This window comes from Ornithodoros turicata, chromosome 2 (genome assembly GCF_037126465.1).
Source record: "Ornithodoros turicata isolate Travis chromosome 2, ASM3712646v1, whole genome shotgun sequence".
NCBI lineage: Eukaryota > Metazoa > Arthropoda > Arachnida > Ixodida > Argasidae > Ornithodoros > Ornithodoros turicata.
Window position 1 is genome coordinate 123,066,593 of NC_088202.1, and position 20,627 is coordinate 123,087,219.

The following is a 20,627-nucleotide window of genomic DNA, read 5'->3' on the forward strand; positions in this document are numbered from 1 at the left end:
TGGGTTGAAAAGAACAGCTTCCCGTGTTGGCGAAAAAGAAGCAGATCAGCGTTCCCGTGGCCATCACCAGAAACTTTTGCTGCACTTATTGGATATGTGGACTGCGATTTCGTTAACCTGCTCTTCAGTGTTGAAAGACTTAATGCTCCAGTGAAGCCCGTTGGAAGACATGCGTACGTTGGTGTTACCTTTTTAGAGTTTTCATTAAGGCAAATAAATTTGTGATTCATAAACCTTCATCGCTTTTGGTTCCTGAACTTTTGAGCTACACGTTCCGACGTCTATAAGCAAGCGCGGAAAGAAAATTTGCAAAGTCGGCGGAGCGAGAGCCAACGAGAAACACAAGGAGGGAAGGAGGAGGAGGTTAGGAAAGCCGGTCTGTCTGCGCATGCGCACTTCAATGGAGACTTGCGAAACGGGAAGCGCTGTGAATGGCCCCTGGAGATCACGTGGTTTGAAGGACCGCCATTTTTCCTGGACCGTTGCGGCTATGGGAAGTTCCAGCGGCTGGTATAAGTTCGCAGATGTGCCGCAATTGTTGCGGGAGACGCAGACGCGGTGGCCGAAAATGAGGACCATAAGCGGCGTGCGGCTGATAATGCCGACGACGACGACGAATAAGCGACGTACGACAAAGCGTAATGCCATTACACTCGTCCAGATGTTCGGAAATGCGCACCAAAGGGTACAGTGACTGAAACAAGAAGTGAGCGCGTTTCCGGGCGACACCCGTGTTTCTGCATGAGGCCCATGGCAACCTATGGTCGGGTTTGCCGTTCGGCCGCACGCAAATCATGTGCGTGCACAGCACAGCGGAGGTATCGCCCTTTGTCTGCTGCAATGCTACCGCATTTCGTACGCGTTTAGCAGTGCGCCAAAGAGTACAGTGACTGTTTGTTACCCCAAGCTCAACCCATTCGGAGCCCAACCAATAAGGCACGGCCTAAAATGAGAATGTAATATGCATGAGAGACCACGTCTCTTATGGCGCTAAGGATAGCGCACTGAGAGAATCTGGAGAGACACCAATTGACCAATTTGACAGAATTTCCTTTCATCCCTGGTCGGTGGCTGGAAAACTGCATTATCTCACAGAATTTCCGTTGATGGATAATGACAGGCTTAACTGTAATGCGACGAATAAAAGTCAGGGGAGCGCCTGGAGAATCAACCTTTTCTATCCGACAGGTTTTAGCACAATCTTGATTGCATGCACATCGACATTTGTCTGTTTGGCATTGCACGCACATGCTTTAGTATATTACAGCCAGCAGCCCGATGGGCTACTGCGTCTACCGTGATAGCTGCCTTCCTTTGTGTGAAGGACGGTATAACACTCAGCTTTATTATACCGTTACGCTGCTGCTGAGAGTACCGATGGCTGACTCTTCTGACGTCTCCTGTATAAGGAGGGCTTGTGATTTTATGGTGAGCACAAGTGCCAACTAATACAATGATGACAGTATTAATGCCGCGGGAATAAGAAGGGAATACGAACCCGTGAAAACAGCAATTTCCCGTACATAACCAATATATTTTAGTTTACGCGCGCGTCGCTAGAGCATACGTAAGCGACCGTCACTGGAAGCAACATCTCGCATAGCACTATACCATGAAGTCGCCTCAGTATGCACACTACCCCTCCTGTCCCCTACTGCTTCCTGCTGTCTTCTCTCCCTCTATCCACGTCTGTTAGCCGCTCATAGCTACAGTTGCTTCTTGGCGCTAACACGGGATGGACCTTTTTCATATTCGCGTCGCCCCTGGCGGTGGAATGTCGAAGGTCGTGTCTTTCCCCTCAATAATGGTTACGCTTTACGAACTGGCACGTACGTTGCGTGGGAAAGCACCAAAAGAAGATTGGAAGTAAAATGCGGAAAGAGGTGAAAGCGCATTGTACTGATTACCAGACCTCAAACGTCCGCGTAACCTTGAAACCGATTATCCCCCCACAATGAACATGACAGTCGACCGCAGGGGTCGATGGTCCGTGGTCCATGGTCGTGGGTCCATGGCGATGTTTTCCGCTCAAAGATGGCGGACTCAAGGGCTGGGCATGCGCATACGTGTTGTCGGAAATGGTCCATTGAAAAGAAACACATATTAAGCGCTTTAGCATATGGGAAGTGCTCCACCTAAACTATACGAGAAAGGAAGCCGTCAAATCCAAGATCAGCATCGCGATGACAGCCACTTCAAAGCAATCAGGTGCTTAGCTTATCAGCTTATCATGTTGTCGGAATCGCTATTGTAAGGACCTTCCAATCTGCTAAATATCTTCCAATACTTCCAGTCCTTTTAAGGCTCCCTACTGAATCGGCGCCGAGTTAAAGAGACATCTCCAAGCAGTGTTTGTAAGTGCTCAACCATAATCTCACTTTACAGCTGTTTCGGCCTATAGTTGGGCCATCATCAGCAGTGCGCAGTTTGGCGACGTTTGAGCGATTGGCGTCAGAAGGTCACGTGGCACATGATGTGCTCCCGTCAGGTTGAGCGGCTCACACTTAAAGGGAGACTTCGCAACCGAATCGATTTCAAGCTTCCGGTATTCCAACAATCATTTACGCGACCTGAATACAGTTGTGAAATATCTCTCTTGAAAACGAAGGTGGAATCATAAAAACGACTTTCGAAATTTGAAAAAGTCTGGCTCCCACCGAGAGTCCATGGAAGTACTTTGTTTCTTTTTCTGGTGGAGGAGGAGTGTCGTTGGGAGGAACCCGAGAGGTCTGCCTGCCTGATTAGGCGGCATGTTTCTCGGGAAGGGAAAGGTGGTGGAGAGGAGGAGAGGAAAGGGTGAAGTGGAAGACCGAGCGGAATCCGCTCGGGGGGAGGATAGCTGCGTCCATGGGCCGACTTCAGGGGAACTGTGCCGGCATACGCCTATTACACATCTGAGGGAAACCCAGGAAAAACCCCAGACGGCACAGCCGGCCCGCGGATTCGAACCGCGGACCTCCCAGTCTCCAAGCGCACGCGTTACCGCTGCGCCACCGGAGCTGGCCATCGGCCATCGTCACCGCGCATTTGTCATACCAATCCTGCGCTCTTTCCTGACTCTCCGGAAAACAGGTGACCGCAGTTTTTTTTTTTTTTTTTCATCTGTGTCTGAGCAGTCTGATCCCAAATCGCCGTGTACTGTTTTGTTTCGGGAATGTAACACAGCGGGTACAACCAGCGTGGTATACTACTTGTCCGCTCCATGCAGGGTGACGTAACGCGTTGGCCTTCGGAGGGGAAAGTTTCTGCGACTCCTCTCCACGTTGTTGTTTCGGTTTGATTGCTCGCTTATATGAGGCATAATTCATCACCAGAGAAAGAAAGAAAGTTGATGGCATGTATACTGTGAATGTTATGCACCAACTACGATGTGCAGCAATTTTTTCACCGATCGTTCCGAAGTATCCCTTTAGAAACACATTCCACTTGCAGCCAAAGAGCTTCGTCTATTTTTCTTCCTTATATACTTCACTGGCTTTGCACTGGGCTTTCAGTGGTGAGCCGCTCACCCTGGCGGGAGGACATCACGTGCCACGTGACTTTCCGACACCAATCGCTCAAACGTCGCCTACCTGCGCACTGCTGATGACGGCCCAACTAGGCCGAAACAACTGTCCAGTGCTGGTATGGCGGCGTTGAGCACTTAGACACACATATTCTACCTGCAGCCAAAGAGCTTCGGCTATTTTTCTTCCTCTCCAAGCAGTGTGACGCGACACGGACACCGAGGCCCCAAAAGTGCGTTAAAGAAATGCTATCGCATTGAAGACGCCTGTCACAGTTATAGCCGTCACAATATCTCTTCATTTTAGAATGCTCGTCCCCTGCCACATCAACCAGGAAACAGATAATGGCGACACCCGGAGACACAAAATTATGTAAATACCGAAGATGGCATCTGACCTATGCATTTAGGTTTGCAATGACTCACGGGTAAGACCAAATCCAAGATCGGTTTCCATGAGGAAAACAGGACACGATAATGCATCTGCAGTCTTTGAATTGATGTCTGTTGTAAAAAGCGAAAGTTCACGGGGGCTTGGGATAGGAAAAGAGCAAATAGCACATGTTGTACAGTAGGCATGTATGGGGTTAAGGCTTGAGAGATGTCGAAACTGTTCCTCAATGTGATTGCGTACTCAGAAAAAATGTCCTTTTATTTGCAAATCAGCGCTGTTTGCGGTCTGTTTCTTCGCCCTGTCTTCTTTGAGCCTATTTCATATACCACGTCAAACTATGAACTATAGCCCAACTTGATAATATTTGTCCAGGGTATTTCAAAGCGCGGAAACCGTTCTACTTTGATCATATTATTTCAAGCATTATCTTGGTGTGGGCCCTTAGCGACAAAAACTATCAGCTCCACATTTGTTACCTGCCACTGCTACCACCACCAGGAATAGGTACCTACGTTTTCGTGTCGCTGTGTACATCTTCCTTCAAATCCGTGTTGAAACTACCCTTAATGCAAGCTGCGCTTTCGAAAACTGCGGAGAATGTGTATATTTTTTATTTTTTTCATATCCCACTAAAGGTATTTGTAAATGAAACGTCCATGTAGGCATTAGTGTAAGGGGTCCCGGTTGACAACCGACGTCTGTTTCGCATTTTTATGTAGTCGAGGATATGTGGGTTTGATTTTATCCCTCCCTCTTTTTTCCTTTTTTTTTTTACTTTTTGCGTGTAAAGGTCTTGCGTATTTGAAAGCGTACTCACGTAACAAGAACTTTGACACTTTAAACCACTTTAATTGAATATATTAGGGTTAGGATAGGATGTGTTGAAACCTATACCCCTCCATCCCAACGTCTGACGGAATCTCATCTAATGAATAGAAAGAGGTAACATTTCCTTGAGTATGATGGACACACATTCAAAACCAAGGAAGCTTTACCAGAGCATTCAACAGTACACCCACTCGCTTGCGCCCTTTCATTTATTATTCAACAAAGATGTATTTAAGGGTTTACTCGGACCATTTTGTCCACAATATCATTATACAGTGTTCGCCAAGGTAAACTTGGGGGTTTGTAACAGAGATAAAACAAATAAAAACAGTGTCGGGAAGCAAAAGTAGATGTTAGAGTACATATTACGCACCAATTATGCTGCCACTTAGGCCGTTTCTCTGCGGATAAATCGTGGCAATTAAAAAAACCTGCGTTTCCAATCGGCTATACCTGTGTTTCGGCTCCTTCCGTCAGATGGCGACACGGTCAAACGCGGCGTTGCAGACGATATCGAAGCCATAATAACGCGATACGAGGAGATAACAGAAACATCACAATACCATTACCATTATCACAATTTTAATTCGTTTGGGTTTCGTGACACTTGGTCTCTGTAGCATCAACTGATTGTTTCCAACCGAAGGGATATTTTTCGGCTAACGGGGAGCGTTTTGTGCAGCAATGTGTGTGTCATTTACCTGCAGCCAGTGCAGCGGAGGACTGGATGCAAGAGATGCGGAAAGAGGACAGCAGGAACCCCGGGGACAAGGGGTTAGGATGCGTTCTGGGCTGACCACAGGGGGAACTGCGCCCACATTCGCCAGGAAAGTCTTCGGAAACCGTAGGGAAAACCTCAGACAGCACAGCCGATGGTAGGATTCGAACCCACCACCTCTCAGTCTTCAGCACGACATTGGCTATCACTAACGAAGAGATATCGTGAGTGCTATAACTGTGATAGGCGTCTTCAACGCGATAGCATTTCTTTAACGCACTTTTGGGGCCTCGGAGTCCGCGTCGCGTCACACTGCTTGGAGAGCAAGAAAAATAGCCGAAGCTCTTTGGCTGCACGTAGAATATGTGTGTCGAAGTGCTCAACGCCGCCATACCAGCACTGGACAGTTGCTTCGGCCTAGTTGGGCCGTCATCAGCAGTGCGCAGGTAGGCGACTTTGAGAGATTGGTGTCAGAAAGTCACGTGGCACGTGATGTCCTCCCGTCAGGGTGAGCGGCTCATCACTGAAAGCCCAGTGCAAAGCTAGTGAAGTATATAAGGAAGAAAAATAGACGAAGCTCTTTGGCTGCAAGTGGAATGTGTTTCTAAAGGGTATACCACACAGTATATCACCAACAAGTGGGACGCCGTAACCCGCTCGGCCATGCCGCTGGTAAATTTTTCATTGAAAAGTATACAGCGATGAAGGGTTCCAGTAGGAAAAGACGAGGAACTCGTGTTCGTAGAATCTGTCCGCGGTGCTGTATCGTCGTAGCCCGGAACACGGTTGCCCAAGCAGCACAAAGGACTGGGATTCGGCTGGGAACGTAACGGGGATGATGGGTTCGAGGTGGCCGATATCGCCGTCACAAGCCCGACTGCTTCCCGACTATGTGAGGGGGAAGAATTGAGGGAGAGGGAAACTACATGAAATTATTTCCCGATAGATCCCCGTTCGTGTCCCGGTCAGAATTCTTTCCCGATAGATTCCCGTTTGCGTCCCGGCCAGGATTCTTTCCCGATGGATCCCCGTTAACGTCCCGATCTGCTGTGGTGTACTGGCTAAGTATTTCTTCCCGCTCATCTCCCGATGTTTATGCAGATTCGGTAACACGTGATCGGATGGTACTGCTTGAGACAAAGTTTCTGAAACACGGGTATTCTGTATTGGACTTCTCCCAGTCACCTTTGGGGAATGCTTGTTGAACAGAATCCTTGGGAAAAATCTGCCCAAGGATTCTGTTCAACAAGTGTCCCCCTTAAGCCGCAGGGGAGGCGTGGAGAAGTGAAATACAAAACACCCGTGCTTCAGAAACTGTTGTCCCAAGCTGTACGAGACAGTGAAGCATCCCTTCAGGAAGGAATTTGGCTGTCTGGTATGAGGTAACTCTTTCAAACATTGGGCTGCAGTTCACTTCATGTGTTGTGTTGTGTTGTATGACAGAAAACATGCACACGCAGTACCCTGAACAGAAGTATTAATGGAGCCTCACTGCAAAGCAGGCAAGTACAAGATACTCGGGAAGAGTCGGCCACGCCCGAACGAAACGACCGAATCCCCAGAAACGAAAAACTCACGTGAAACGAAACGAAGAGAGCTTTAGCAAGTCGAACTGATCGGACGAAAACCGCTGCACCGAATCCCGCAAAGACTACGCTGGAGCTCCCTGCATTTGGGCTACCGCGACTGCCATCGCCATCATCTTTGTTTTCGTTGTCATTGCTGGGCGCAAATGGCCGGCGTGTGTGTTGTTAATGTTTCTGTGCTACAAGTTTTGCAAAGTTTGGTTCGGAGGGAGTATGGAACGCCGTTTTGTGGTCAACGTGGCCAGAGTGCCTCAAAAGTACTCCTGCCGCATTCTGGTCACTGTTATAAGTGTGATGCCCTGACACCATCAGCAGCTTTTAAGTAGATTCATGGCACATGAGGAACCTGTGATGTACACCATCGCACACAGTCAAGAAAAATGTAGCATTTAACCTTGCTTTCCTTCATTATAACAAAAAAAAAAAAAGAAAGAAAGAAAGAAAGAAAGAAAGAAAGAAAGAACACTAGGAGAAAGGGTCGGCAAAACAGTGAGTGTTTTGTTGTTGTTGTTTTTGATTCTATCGATCTCTCACTGTCAGATTGCACTGCCGATCTGTTCACAATCATAACTAACTAATACCTTAGCTTTGGCCAATCTCATGTTGCAATTTTGCTTCAAACACAACATTCAGTGATTGTTATGAAAACAGCAGCATTTCTCGAAAGATCCTGGAACGGCCACAATTTCAAGAGGTAGTACGATTCTACCCGTCGTCATATTTCGTCCGCCAAGCCATTGCGCGGAGATGTTGGCTCCATGCCCATTTCAACACAGGCTCACTCGCCCGCGCTCGCGCGTCGTCGCTTTGCCTTCATGCCACCAGCCAGCGCTGCCTGTCGCGCATGCGCTGTTCTTGTTGGGTTCGCTTTGGCTGCTGTAACGGTCGTTTCTCGTCGCCGCGTGTAGTTCGCGTAATTGCGAGCGTTCCAGCAAGTCTAAAGCGTTTAAGAGGCTTTGTATTGTTGTTCTCACCTGATGCTGTCGTTCTTGCAACCCGTCTGATATTGCAACTGTCTGTAAGTGGAAGCGTTTCTTCTAACCGCGAGCAGACCAGTCGGTCTCGTTTGACATGTCAAAGAGTGAAGACGCTGCCTTGCATGTGAAGCCAAATCGTTCTTCGCCTTCAGGATTCTTGCCGTTTCAGGTGTGTAATTAATATAACTGTGAAGTAATATGTTCGACTGCGCCATGCATTCTCATTGTCCGTTTTACTCTATTTGCAGGGATCTGCACAACGACAGGGAGATAGAACGCCAAGTGAAGTCTACTGTATGCTTTGTGCAGACGGTATGTCATATGTCTCTACACTGCTCTACATATAGGTGTCCTGCCATCATATTTTCTGGAACGACATTTCATGCAGGTTCAGCGTGTATGACGCAGCGGCCTCCAGCAAGAGAAACTCAAGCACCGTGTTCAAATGCGGTGGGGACTCTTGCTCGACATAACAACGCTTAGAAGTGCTTTTTCGGAAGAAGGACAAGTTGGACCGGAAATGAGGACCTAGGTGTGCTCTTTTGCGTTGTTGTTCACCGTTCGATCATTACCAATTTTTGTGCCCCCGTGAGTTCAACGCTCAGGTATGTTGATAAATGGATATGCGTTAAAAGGTACGTACTCCGGAGTGGTGAATTGTTGTGGTGAAGTGATTTGTTGCTGCTATCTCCTGTTTCGTGAGGGTTCTTGTCGGTACTCATATACCGCAGGCATGAGGGGCTTTCTTTGCAGAACATTTCAGTGAACCAAGACTGCAGCATTTTCAAGATTGCCATAACCAGCATCAATGCAGCTCTCATGTCAACATCAGCATCAAGACAGCTCTGATGTGAGCATCAGCCAGGGCAGCTCTGATGTTAACATCATCATCAGAGCAGCTGTGATGTTAACATCAGATCTGATGTGATTTGGGACACTGTCTTGATGCTAACATCAGCTGGTGTTAACATCAGCATCAGAGCAGCTTTGTGTTAGCATCAAGACAGTGTCCCAAATCACATCAGACCTGATGTCGCTTTTTTTTTTCAATAGGGGTGCTTCTCCTTGACCATGTTTTTTTTTTTTGCTTATTGACGTTTTTGTGAAGGAACGCTGGATATGTGCACACCATTGACTGTCAGCTCTAGTCCCGGTCAGCTGTCATTTTTTACAGTTCTCGTTGTAGTAATTGCTAGTCATTTGCACCAAAGGCGCTGGATGTGAACTATTTTCTCTTTCCTGGACTTGCATTTCTCCCAGTCGTTGGCTTTGTCATTTTTTCATAATTTAAATTTTCTCTTGGTAACTCTTGAGTTTCGTAATCCCTACACTGTGCATTTTACCCTTTTGATAAAGCTCATTCCACATACCGTGCACAGACTATTTTGTGCTGACGTGCAGCAATTGTTCCGTTACGTCTAATGTTACATGCCATTCATTTTTGTGTCTGGGGTACTGAAGCCTGAGCAGATAGGCAGACTGCCTATTACTGCATAACTTCGTTTTCTTTGAGACACCACCACTTGTGCAGGCAGACCGCCTCTTGCTGTATGCTTTTTCTTTCTTTTGAGACACCGTTGACGTGCTAGTGGTTACGCAGGCAGGCTGCATATTACTGTATACCATTTCCCCCCATGCAGCAATTTTACCGTTACGTCTAATATTAATGCTACAAGCCGTTCATTTCTTTCTGGGCCACTACCGAAGTGCAAGTGGTTAGGCAGACTGCCTACTACTGTATACCTTTTTTGTTTCCTTTCAGAGACCACTCTTACTGGGTACGTTTCCCCCCCCTTTTGAGACACCATTGAAGGGCCAGTGGTTACGCAGGCAGGCTGGATATTACGGTAGACCATTTCCACCCTTTTCTTTTCAGGCTACATTGCCAATGACAGTAGTTATGCGGACAGGCTGCATATTTCTGTATACCCCTCTTTTTTTTTGTTTTTCATTTCAGACACAATTGGCATACATTGGGTGATGCAGGCAGACTGCTTAGTGTGCACCACTCGTCGTTTAGTCTATTGAGGTGCTACAAGTGTTGTGTCAGTCTATTTCCTCTCCGAAAATAAAATGTTGGGCTCTACACACACTGTTTACACTCGAAATTATTGTAATTATTAAAAATAAGCATATTAATGCTAAAATATGCATGGGGGGGGTAAATATGCATGGGGGGAGCCCCCTGCCAGCATTATCGGGGATCCGTCGGGGACCTGCTGGGACCGAATACTTGCTGCCGATGTCGGTCCTTAATCATCCCGGTGTTGCAAACTGGAGGAAGGACCGGTATCGGCTGGTGGCATGCCCCCGACTTTGTAGGATTCTTTCCCGATGCTGGACCGGCTTCGCCCCGGTCCTTTGTGCTGCTTGGGTGCTATCTTCATTTACTAACGTGCAGGCAATTGAATATACACGTCGTCGAACTTGTCGCTATTGGAATCGAGCAGCTCTATACCTGCTTGCAAGTACAGAGTCATATTGGACACTTATTCCGAACAACCAATAACGAGTAGAGCGAACTATGCACAACGCACATAAACGAAAAACAAAAAAACATGCGGACTACTACAGAAGACCAGCCTCCACCTGCAACCTACATGATACGCCCTCCCCGCATCTGCATTCACTCCTTCGTTTTTTGGCAGCTACTGCGGAGCGCAAGTGCTGAACTTGATCTTCCACGGTCCGAACCGCTGCCGAACGCTCACGGTATACGGTCACAGAACTTTCCAGGACTATAGAGCAGCTAGTGCAGCCAAATCGAAGAGAACCTGTACCTTTGATTCGTCGTGCTTGTGACATGCGCATTTGTGTCGCAACTTTGTCCTCATTTTTCATACGACGTCACACCCGAAGTCCGAGAATTAAATGGCGAGTGAAAAAATTGCTGCTTGTCGTAACGATGTGACATAGAAAACATGTACACACATGAGAACAAAGATCGCAAAAAACAATGCTATACACAAAAGCACAAGTACACAAGCACAAGCAAGCAAGCAAGCACGAGTGCTTGCGTAAACGGAACGACACCCGAAGAAAGCAATAAGCGGGAGTGTAAATCCGGCGATATGTCCCAGAATAAGCGGTGTCCGTCAAAACTGCGCAGATATGATTCGATAGCAGCACGGCATGGGATAACATTGTGTTGCTCAGGAATTGGTGCCAGAAAAAGTGCCGGGCAAGCTGATGGAGCATCGGCTTGTCGGGCACTTTTTCTGGACCTTTGATAGCGCTTTTCTTCTTCCATCAAATAAACTTCCGTTCCTTTTAGGTATTTTAAAAATGAGGTTTTTGAAAACATCTGAACGAAACGGAGCTGTATGACAGGAAACTGAAAAATGTTAATAACGGACACAGCAATACTGACGCGACAGCGGAAGATTAAAAGATCTATTACGACTACTTGCTTTCCCTTACACACGCTCATGCAATGTTCTCTTATTCATTCCTTATAAAGATGCGCAAAAAACCTTAGATTGTAGGCTATGTGTAATCAACGAGTTTAATTTCATAGTTTTCCATCCCATACCATTAACTTCTCTACGGACATCTTACAGAATAGGAGCAATTCCGGTTGGCTGTTTTCTGCCTTATCGCTGAGCGATCCAAGCAGGGACACGGAGGAGGAGGAAATATATCTTTATTAACTAGAAAAACCTAGGGTTGTGCACCTGCGTATGGTAACACATTGCTATGCAGTAGGAATTCGTAATTGCGTGTGCTACTTCGAAGCAGGTGAAATTATTAGATGCGCATATGGTTCGACAGTATCCAGTCAAAAAATCGTAATGTGTAATTGCTACTACGCCTAGAAGTAAAGGAAAATTTCATATACGACCCGTCACCGATAAAATTACTGTTTAGGGAGACGTATTACACACCTTGCGTTGCAGTGATATGTAGTTATATGCGGTACTTATACGCGGTAAGTCCGTTGTTCTTCTTCGAGCATAATCCCCATTTATTACGCTTGCATGAAGATAGAAGAGCAATAGTAGAAAAGCATGGCATCAGGATGAACTTTTGTTTCGGAGCGTTGGAAAACCACAAGGTCCAAAATAATGTTCATTGAGACAAACATGTTGTGCTCTCTCACATAATGATTTGGATGCAAAACGAGCTTTCTGGTATTAAAGAAGGGAGTTACATAGGGAATAATAACGTAAGACACGTAGGCTGTGCAAGTATGAAGTGGCAGCAATCGAAAGTTAAGCAACACAATGTAACAGCAGGTCAGGTGTCTTATTAGTGAGGTGGTTGCTCTCGCGAAAACAACCATCATCTCCCGGCTCAACTAATTGCACTCGCACTTTCAGCACAATGCGATGCTTTGGAATTTGGCGAATAAAATGGGTACTCAAAAGACACAGAGAAATCGAGCGAACCGGTAAGGAAGTATGAAGGGAAGTGCCTCACAGTGTCTCATACGACGAATTATTTGGAGGATATAAAACGATTATCAACTCGCATGAATAGTCAACATCCGTCTCGTAATTAAAAATTTAGTCAATTGAACCTGAGCAGGAATGTTGAAAAAAGAAAGTTTGGTACCGCAATATCTTCCGACGGCACCTGTTACAATGCCGCACTGCTGTAGGAGCATCACATTTTCGTGATTCATTGAATACCAAATTTTACTGTGGTTTACTTTATTTCAAGTTAACAGAGAATCTGCGGCAGTCTAGACCACAGGGCCTTAGCCTCCCTCGGGTTACCTCCTGCTCCAGAGACAAAGCACTCTGAATCGCATACCGTCCGTTGCTATGCAACACCCATTCACGCGAACCATTTGCTCATCAGTCTGGTTTAAAAGACGATTTGCTGTAGCCTGGTAACGATTGACCAATGCCTTTGCTACGGAGCGTATATCACTAACGCTGAGGAAATGAACAAAAACGAATGAAGAAAACCGAAATGAAGAAACGTGAGGATTTTGTGCACCAGATAATTCATATCACATCTTTTGATGATGACTTCTAGGGAGGACTTGGAATCTGTGCAAATGTGCCAAGTTTTCGGGCGAGATTTTTTGATGTGGCATGGTGCTTCGAATATACCGTGCAGTTCAGCAGCGGTATATGAGGTGCCGTATGAGAGCCTGTATCCCTTCTGCATGGTTTCAGTGATAAAATCACTTGCAGGTCTGTCTTCTGTACTGAAGCCATCTGTGTAGATGACTGTTTTTGAGGGGAAGTTGTCCTCAAGGTACGCCAGGAACAGTGTCTTGAGCACGGAGGCGTTCATTTGTGATTTCTTATTGAGAATGTCTGTGTATACTTCCGGTTTCAAAAGCGTTGTTCTTGTTCGAGAGTGTGAACCGCGCGTAGGCTTCGGCAGATTTATTTTGAATTTCCGTACTGTCTGTGCAGCATTGCTTTTGTTCCAGTTTTTTGGTGAGCTGATGATTGGAGTGCTGCGTTAAGAGTTGGCTAACATGTCTTTCTGTTTCTTGACAACTCAGAGCCACAGAAGGTGGTTGACGTCCTTCTACCAAGAAAAAGGAAGGCCTGGTTGTCCCTCGAATTTTTGAACTCTGCTTTCCTTCTTTGCATTCCTTTCCTTTCCGTAGGTACACTCTGAGAAAAAAGGGAGTCAAAAACACTCCTTTGTCGGGGCAAAAAGCTGTAACTCCCAGGTGCAAAATTTTAGGCTTCTGAGGAGTTACCTTAACTCCAGGACAAGAGGGAGTAAGGTTAAAAACCCACAGCGGAGTTCCGTTAACCCCCTGTTGCGGAGTATATTAAGCACCTCTGAGGGAGTTGAGCTAAACCCTGTCACAGAGTATAATAAACACCCCCCATGGTGTAGGGTTCAACCTGTGACAGAGTATACTGAACACCTCTGACAGAGTTGGGTTAATCCATATGCTGGAGTATGATGGACCCCTCCAATGGTGTTGGGTTAACCCTTGTCACAGAGTATATTAAACACCTCTGATGGACTCAGGTTAAACCATGTGATGGAGTACACTAAACACCTTCAATGGAGTTAGGCTAACTCCCATGGAAGAGCATACTAAAAGCCTGTGAGGGAGCTTATCAAACACTTGTGGGGGAGTATATGAAATGCCAGTGAGGGAGTATAGTAAGCTCTGATGATGGAGTTATGTTAACCCCGATAGTGGAGTCCAACTAACCCCCAATAGACGATATGCATAAATCCCAGGCGCCAGTGCGATGCAGTGTCTTGGGAGCCTGTTCATTCCCTGGCGCTTCCTTCTCCTTCCTGATGGCATCAGGTTCGGAATGAGGGAGAGAAGGATGGTGCCAAAGGAACGAACAGGCTCACAAGATGTACCGCATTGCACTGGCATCTGGGGTTTATGCATATCGTCTATTACAGGGTGAAAATAAACCTCTAATGACGACTAGCTTCCTCAAATTCTTCCAGGACGCACAGCATGACCCTACAGTGCACTCAAAAGCACCACCGCAGTCTTTAATTTTGAAAGAACGTTCCCAAGCAGCACAAAGGACCGGGGCGAAGCCGGTCCAGCATCGGGAAAGAATCCTACAAAGTCGGGGGCATGCCACCAGCCGATACCGGTCCTTCCTCCAGTTTGCAACACCGGGATGATTAAGGACCGACATCGGCAGCAAGTATTCGGTCCCAGCAGGTCCCCGGCGGATCCCCGATAATGCTGGCAGGGGCTCCCCCCATGCATATTTACCCCCCCCATGCATATTTTGGCATTAATATGCTTATTTTTAATAATTACAATAATTTTGAGTGTAAACAGTGTGTGTAGAGCCCAACATTTTATTTTCGGAGAGGAAATAGACTGACACAACACTTGGAGCACCTCAATAGACTAAACGACGAGTGGTGTACACTAAGCAGTCTGCCTGCATCATCCAATGCATGCCAATTGTGTCTGAAATGAAAAACAAAAAAAGAGGGGTATACAGAAATATGCAGCATGTCCGCATAACTACTGTCATTGCCAATGTAGCCTGAAAAGAAAAGGGTGGAAATGGTCTACCGTAATATCCAGCCTGCCTGCGTAACCACTGGCCCTTCAATGGTGTCTCAAAAGGGGGGGGGAACGTACACAGTAAGAGGTGGTCTCTGAAAGGAAACAAAAAAGGTATGCAGTAGTAGGCAGTCTGCCTAACCACTTGCACTTCGGCAATGGCCCTGGAAGAAATGAACGGCTTGTAGCATTAATATTAGACGTAACGGTAAAATTGCTGCATGGTGGGAAATGGTATACAGTAATATGCAGCCTGCCTGCGTAACCACTCGCACGTCAACAGTGTCTCAAAAGAAAGAAAAAGTATACAGCAAGAGGCGGTCTGCCTGTCCAAGTGGTGGTGCCTCAAAGAAAACGAAGTTATGCAGTAATAGGCAGTCTGCCTATCTGCTCACGCTTCAGTACTGCCCAGACACAAAAATGAATGGCATGTAACATTAGACGTAACGAAACAATTGCTGCACTTCAGCACAAAATAGTATGTGCACGGTACGTGGAATGAGCTTTATCAAAAATGGTAAAATGCACAGCGTAGGGATTACGAAACTCAAGAGTTACCAAGAGAAAATTTAAATTATGAAAAAATGACAAAGCCAACGACTGGGAGAAATGCAAGTCCAGGAAAGAGAAAATAGTTCACATCCAGCGCCTTTGGTGCAAATGACTAGCAATTACTACAACGAAAACTGTAAAAAATGACAGCTGACCGGGACTAGAGCTGACAGTCAATGGTGTGCGCATATTCAGCGTTCCTTCACAAAAACGTCAATAAGCAAAAAAAAAAACATGGTCAAGGAGAAGCATCCCTATTGAAAAAAAAAGCGACATCAGGTCTGATGTTAACATCACAGCTGCTCTGATGATGTTAACATCAGAGCTGCGCTGGCTGATGCTCACATCAGAGCTGTCTTGATGCTGATGTTGACATGAGAGCTGCATTGATGCTGGTTATGGCAATCTTGAAAATGCTGCAGTCTTGGTTTACTGAAATGTTCTGCAAAGAAAGCCCCTCATGCCTGCGGTATATGAGTACCGACAAGAACCCTCACGAAACAGGAGATAGCAGCAACGAATCACTTCACCAGAACAATTCACCACTCCGGAGTACGTACCTTTTAACGCATATCCATTTATCATCAACATACCTAAGCGTTGAACTCACGGGGGCACAAAAACTGGTAATGATCGAACGGTGAACAACAGCGCAAAAGAGCACACCTAGGTCCTCATTTCCGGTCCAACTTGTCCTTCTTCCGAAAAAGCACTTCTAAGCGTTGTCATGGCCAGCAAGAGTCCCCACTGCATTTGAACACGGTGCTTGAGTTTCTCTTGCTGAAGGCCGCTGCGTCATACACGCTGAACCTGCAAGAAATATCGTTCCAGAAAATACGATGGCAGGACACCTATATGTAGAGCAGTGTAGAGACATATGACATACCGTCTGCACAAAGTACACAGTCGACTTCACTTGGCGTTCTATCTCCCTGTCGTTGCGCAGATCCCTGCAAATAGAGTAAAACGAACAATGAGAATGCATGGCGCAGTCGAACATATTACTTCAGAGTTATATTAATTACACACCTGAAACGGCAATAATCCTGAAGGCGAAGAACGATTTGGCTTCACATGCAAGGTAGCGTCTTCACTCTTTGACATGTCAAACGAGACCGACTGGTTTGCTCGCGGTTAGAAGAAACGCTTCCACTTACAGACAGTTGCAATATCAGACGGGTTGCAAGAACGACAGCACCAGGTGAGAACAACAATACAAAGCCTCTAAAACGCTTTAGACTTGCTGGAACGCTCGCAATTACGCGAACTACACGCGGCGACGAGAAACGACCGTTACAGCAGCCAAAGCGAAGCCAACAAGAACAGCGCATGCGCGACAGGCAGCGCGCAGCGCTGGCTGGTGGCATGGAAGACAAGCGACGACGCGCGAGCGAGCGCGGGTGAGCCTGTGTTGAAATGGGCATGGAGCCAACATCTCCGCGCAATGGCTTGGCGGACGAAATATGACGACGGGTAGAATCGTACTACCTCTTGAGATTGTGGCCGTTCCAGGATCTTTCAGAAATGCTGCTGTTTTCATAAGAATCCCTGAATGTTGTGTTTGAAGCAAAATTGCAACATGAGATTGGCCAAAGCTAAGGTATTAGTTAGTTATGATTGTGAACAGATCGGCAGTGCAACCTGACAGTGAGAGATCAATAGAATCAAAAACAACAAAACACTCACTGTTTTGCCGACCCTTTCTCTAGTGTTCTTTCTTTCTTTCTTTTTTTTTGTTTGTTATAATGAAGGAAAGCAAGGTTAAATGCTACATTTTTCTTGACTGTGTGCGATGGTGTACATCGCAGGTTCCTCATGTGCCATGAATCTACTTAAAAGCTGCTGATGGTGGCAGGGATTCACATTTATAACAGTGACCAGAATGCGGCAGGAGTACTTTTGAGGCACTCTGGCCACGTTGACCACAAAACGGCGTTCCATACTCCCTCCGAACCAAACTTTGCAAAACTTGTTGCTCAGAAACATTAAGAACACACACGCCGGCCATTTGCACCCAGCAATGACAACCAAAACAAAGATGATGGCGATGGCAGTCGCGGTAGCCCAAATGCAGGGAGCTCCAGCGTAGTCTTTGCGGGTTTCGGTGCAGCGGTTTTCGTCCGATCAGTTCGACTTGCTAAAGCTCTCTTCGTTTCGTTTCACGTGAGTTTTTCGATTCGGGAGATTCGGTCGTTTCGTTCGGGCGTGGCCGACTCTTCCCGAGTATCTTGTACTTGCGTGCTTTGCAGTGAGGCTCCATTAATACTTCTGTTCAGGGTGCTGCGTGTGCATGTTTTCCGTCATACAACACAACACAACACAACACATGAAGTGAACTGCAGCCCAATGTTTGAAAGAGTTACCTCATACCAGACAGCCAAATTCCTTCCTGAAGGGATGCTTCACTGTCTCGTACAGCTTGGGACAAAAGTTTCTGAAACACGGGTGTTTTGTATTTCACTTCTCTACGCCTCCCCTGCGGCCTAAGGGGAACACTTGTTGAACAGAATCCCCAAGGATTCTGCTCAACAAGCATTTCCCAAAGGTGGCTGGGAAAAGTCCAATACAGAAAACCCGTGTTTCAGAAACTTTGTCTCGAGCTGTACCATCCGATCACGTGTTACCGAATCTGCATAAACATCGGGAGACGAGCGGGAAGAAATACTTAGCCAGTACACCACAGCAGATCGGGACGTTAACGGGGATCCATCGGGAAAGAATCCTGGCCGGGACGCAAACGGGAATCTATCGGGAAAGAATTCTGACCGGGACACGAACGGGGATCTATCGGGAAATAATTTTATGTAGTTTCCCTCTCCCTCAATTCTTCCCCCTCACATAGTCGGGAAGCAGTCGGGCTCGTGACGGCGATATCGGCCACCTCGAACCCATCATCCCCGTTACGTTCCCAGCCGAATCCCAGTCCTTTGTGCTGCTTGGGTTTATTTAGTAGCCTCACCGTGAGGAAAATATCACAAGACAGCAGATACAGGTCTCAAACTCACTCGTATGGTATACATATCAAATGACCTACTTTCCTTCCACTTGGTTCATGCATGCTACAGATGCACAGAACAGACAAGAGGTCACATTTTGGGAAAATTGTTTGAAGTACGAGACAAACACGAAATGCTGCTATTATGTTGAGCCAAGGAATTTTCTTTTCGTCTACTCTCCTTTGCACACTTCCCATTTGAATTTTTTCAATTTGAACCCTGTCCCAGGGAAAGTAATAAGCTTCACATTGAACAGCCAGAGCAGAGGTACTTGCAGTAAGTCAAACCTGGTTCGCGCCATTCTCGTCCATTCTCAGGATTGGCGGCAACCCGAATTCTGGGAACGGGGACAAAATCTCGTCGGCGTAATATCGAAACCTTTATGTCATATGCAAGACAGCGACACAGTAATCGTGAAACAGGTTGCGCACCTTGCTAAAAGGCACTGCACTGAAAATCACGACAGAGCACAGTTTCGGTTTCTTTCTCATAGGCTACCATGTATAATTTTTTATTCGCCAGGGGAACAACAGAGATTAGAGGTAGGTGTGTGCTCCGTATTTTATTAAGTAAGTTACACGTCGAGGTAACCGAATCTGCTTGCGCACTTGCAAAAATTCTAACCGCTTTTCGCGAAAACGCGTTGTTAAGGAGCATTGCAGGGGAAGCACGCTTCCAGGCGAAATTGGCCGCCGATCCTGCTCGTTTATTATACTCTCATGACGGAGTACAGAAAGGGTCGAAGGAGTTACGATAACAGCAAGACGGAGTAACCGCGAGCGTGGGACTTTTCAATGGAGTTATCTTGACCCGGTGGGAGTAAAATAAACTTTTACTCCTGCTTAACTCCAGCTTGACTCCCTTTTTTCTCAGAGTGTAGCCCGAAAGAGACTTTCCCAGAAAGGAAGCCTTCTCTAGTGCCTTAGTGGCAATTTTTGAACGTGCCTTACGCTTTCTATTCTCAGCAGAATAACGTCTGAACTATGTCACGTGTCCTTAGCCGAAGAGAAAGAAAAAGCTTTGCGTGTCTTCCTTCCCCGCCCTTGGATACTTTTCGGTAACACGTGGTTTTCGTTGCCAATATGTCTAAACGGAAGCCGTATATGTCGGCCGATGAGATTGGGACGTACAAGGGAGTACTTGAAAACAAGAAGACAGATAGTGTGTCAACGAAGGCAAAACAGGACACCTGGGAAAGGCTTACGTCCCAGTGTGGTCCCAGTTCAACAGCATGCCCGGCGTTGTCCGCAGAAATTCAAGGCAGCTTCGGAAGGCCTGGGACAATTTAAAGACCAAGTGGAAGAAGAAGACGGCAGAGGGCGTCAGAAAAACTATGTCAACTGGTGAGCTGTGTACGCTTTTTCCGCGATTGGGACTTGCCATTCATCCAACTTTCCGGTTCTCTTTTGTTTTTGTTTTCTTCAGGTGGTGGTGCCCTCCCTCACCAATGGATCTTTGGTCCCGTATATTGGAACAAGGGTGCATAACCCTTACGATGGGGACCGCCAGTCTGCTGAGGTAGATGACCTTCTGCTCCCCATGGTGCTAGCACGTCGCGACGAAGGAGATATTGAACATGGCAAATACTCGGTCTTGTCCTCACAGCCACATTGCTTCCCTGAATTTTCTACTTTTATTTCCGTTTCATCGTTGGAGCACTCGCACCCATGGAAATTCATGCAAACAGAATACAAAATACGCATATGATGCTTTCGCGAAAGTGCGTTCGTTCGAGTAAAATGAGTACTACAAAAGCTCGCCAGCCCCTCGTTGTCGGTCATTGCGTGCTGCAGCGGCTCCAGTTCTGGCATCCACGAAGTTTTCTGTGCTCACCACCAAGAGAATAAGTGCACTGCACTGTAGCGTTTATGATCATGTAGGTATAATAAATTCAGTGGCGATTTAGCGGTAAATGCGAGAGAAATGCGTTAGCATTAAGCGCCTTTTCCGGTCTATACGTGACTTCCGGCTATCCACTTGCGGTCTAAACCCGACTTCCGGTTGTCCACTTACGGTCTAACCTGACGTCCGGTTGTCCACCTCCGGTCTATACTTGACATCCGGTTCGACACTTTCAATTACTATATGTAAGTCC

At 46.6% G+C, this 20,627-nt stretch overlaps 1 protein-coding gene and 3 long non-coding RNA genes across 7 annotated transcripts in view; 2 read left to right on the top strand and 2 right to left on the bottom strand.

Moving 5' to 3' along the window:
* The window catches only part of LOC135386030 (atrial natriuretic peptide receptor 1-like), a 378,177-nt gene that overhangs the window by 199,988 nt on the left and 157,562 nt on the right, over positions 1 to 20,627 (bottom strand). The gene's annotated exons all lie outside the window — the stretch shown is intronic.
* Positions 7,727 to 8,986, top strand: LOC135384008 (uncharacterized). The gene is made up of 3 exons (XR_010420204.1): positions 7,727 to 8,177; positions 8,257 to 8,320; positions 8,397 to 8,986. It is a non-coding gene; the product is annotated as an uncharacterized LOC135384008 (long non-coding RNA).
* LOC135384009 (uncharacterized) lies at positions 9,055 to 10,096 on the top strand. Its single transcript, XR_010420205.1, has 2 exons — positions 9,055 to 9,855; positions 9,966 to 10,096. It is a non-coding gene; the product is annotated as an uncharacterized LOC135384009 (long non-coding RNA).
* Positions 14,755 to 19,372, bottom strand: LOC135386029 (uncharacterized). Of its 4 annotated transcripts, XR_010420568.1 has the most exons (5): positions 16,566 to 19,345; positions 16,423 to 16,486; positions 15,882 to 16,346; positions 14,994 to 15,079; positions 14,755 to 14,885 (listed from the first exon to the last, which is right to left on the bottom strand). It is a non-coding gene; the product is annotated as an uncharacterized LOC135386029 (long non-coding RNA). The 4 variants fall into 4 exon arrangements; XR_010420566.1 differs by having other exon boundaries at positions 14,994 to 16,346; positions 16,566 to 19,372; XR_010420567.1 differs by having other exon boundaries at positions 14,755 to 15,079; positions 16,566 to 19,339.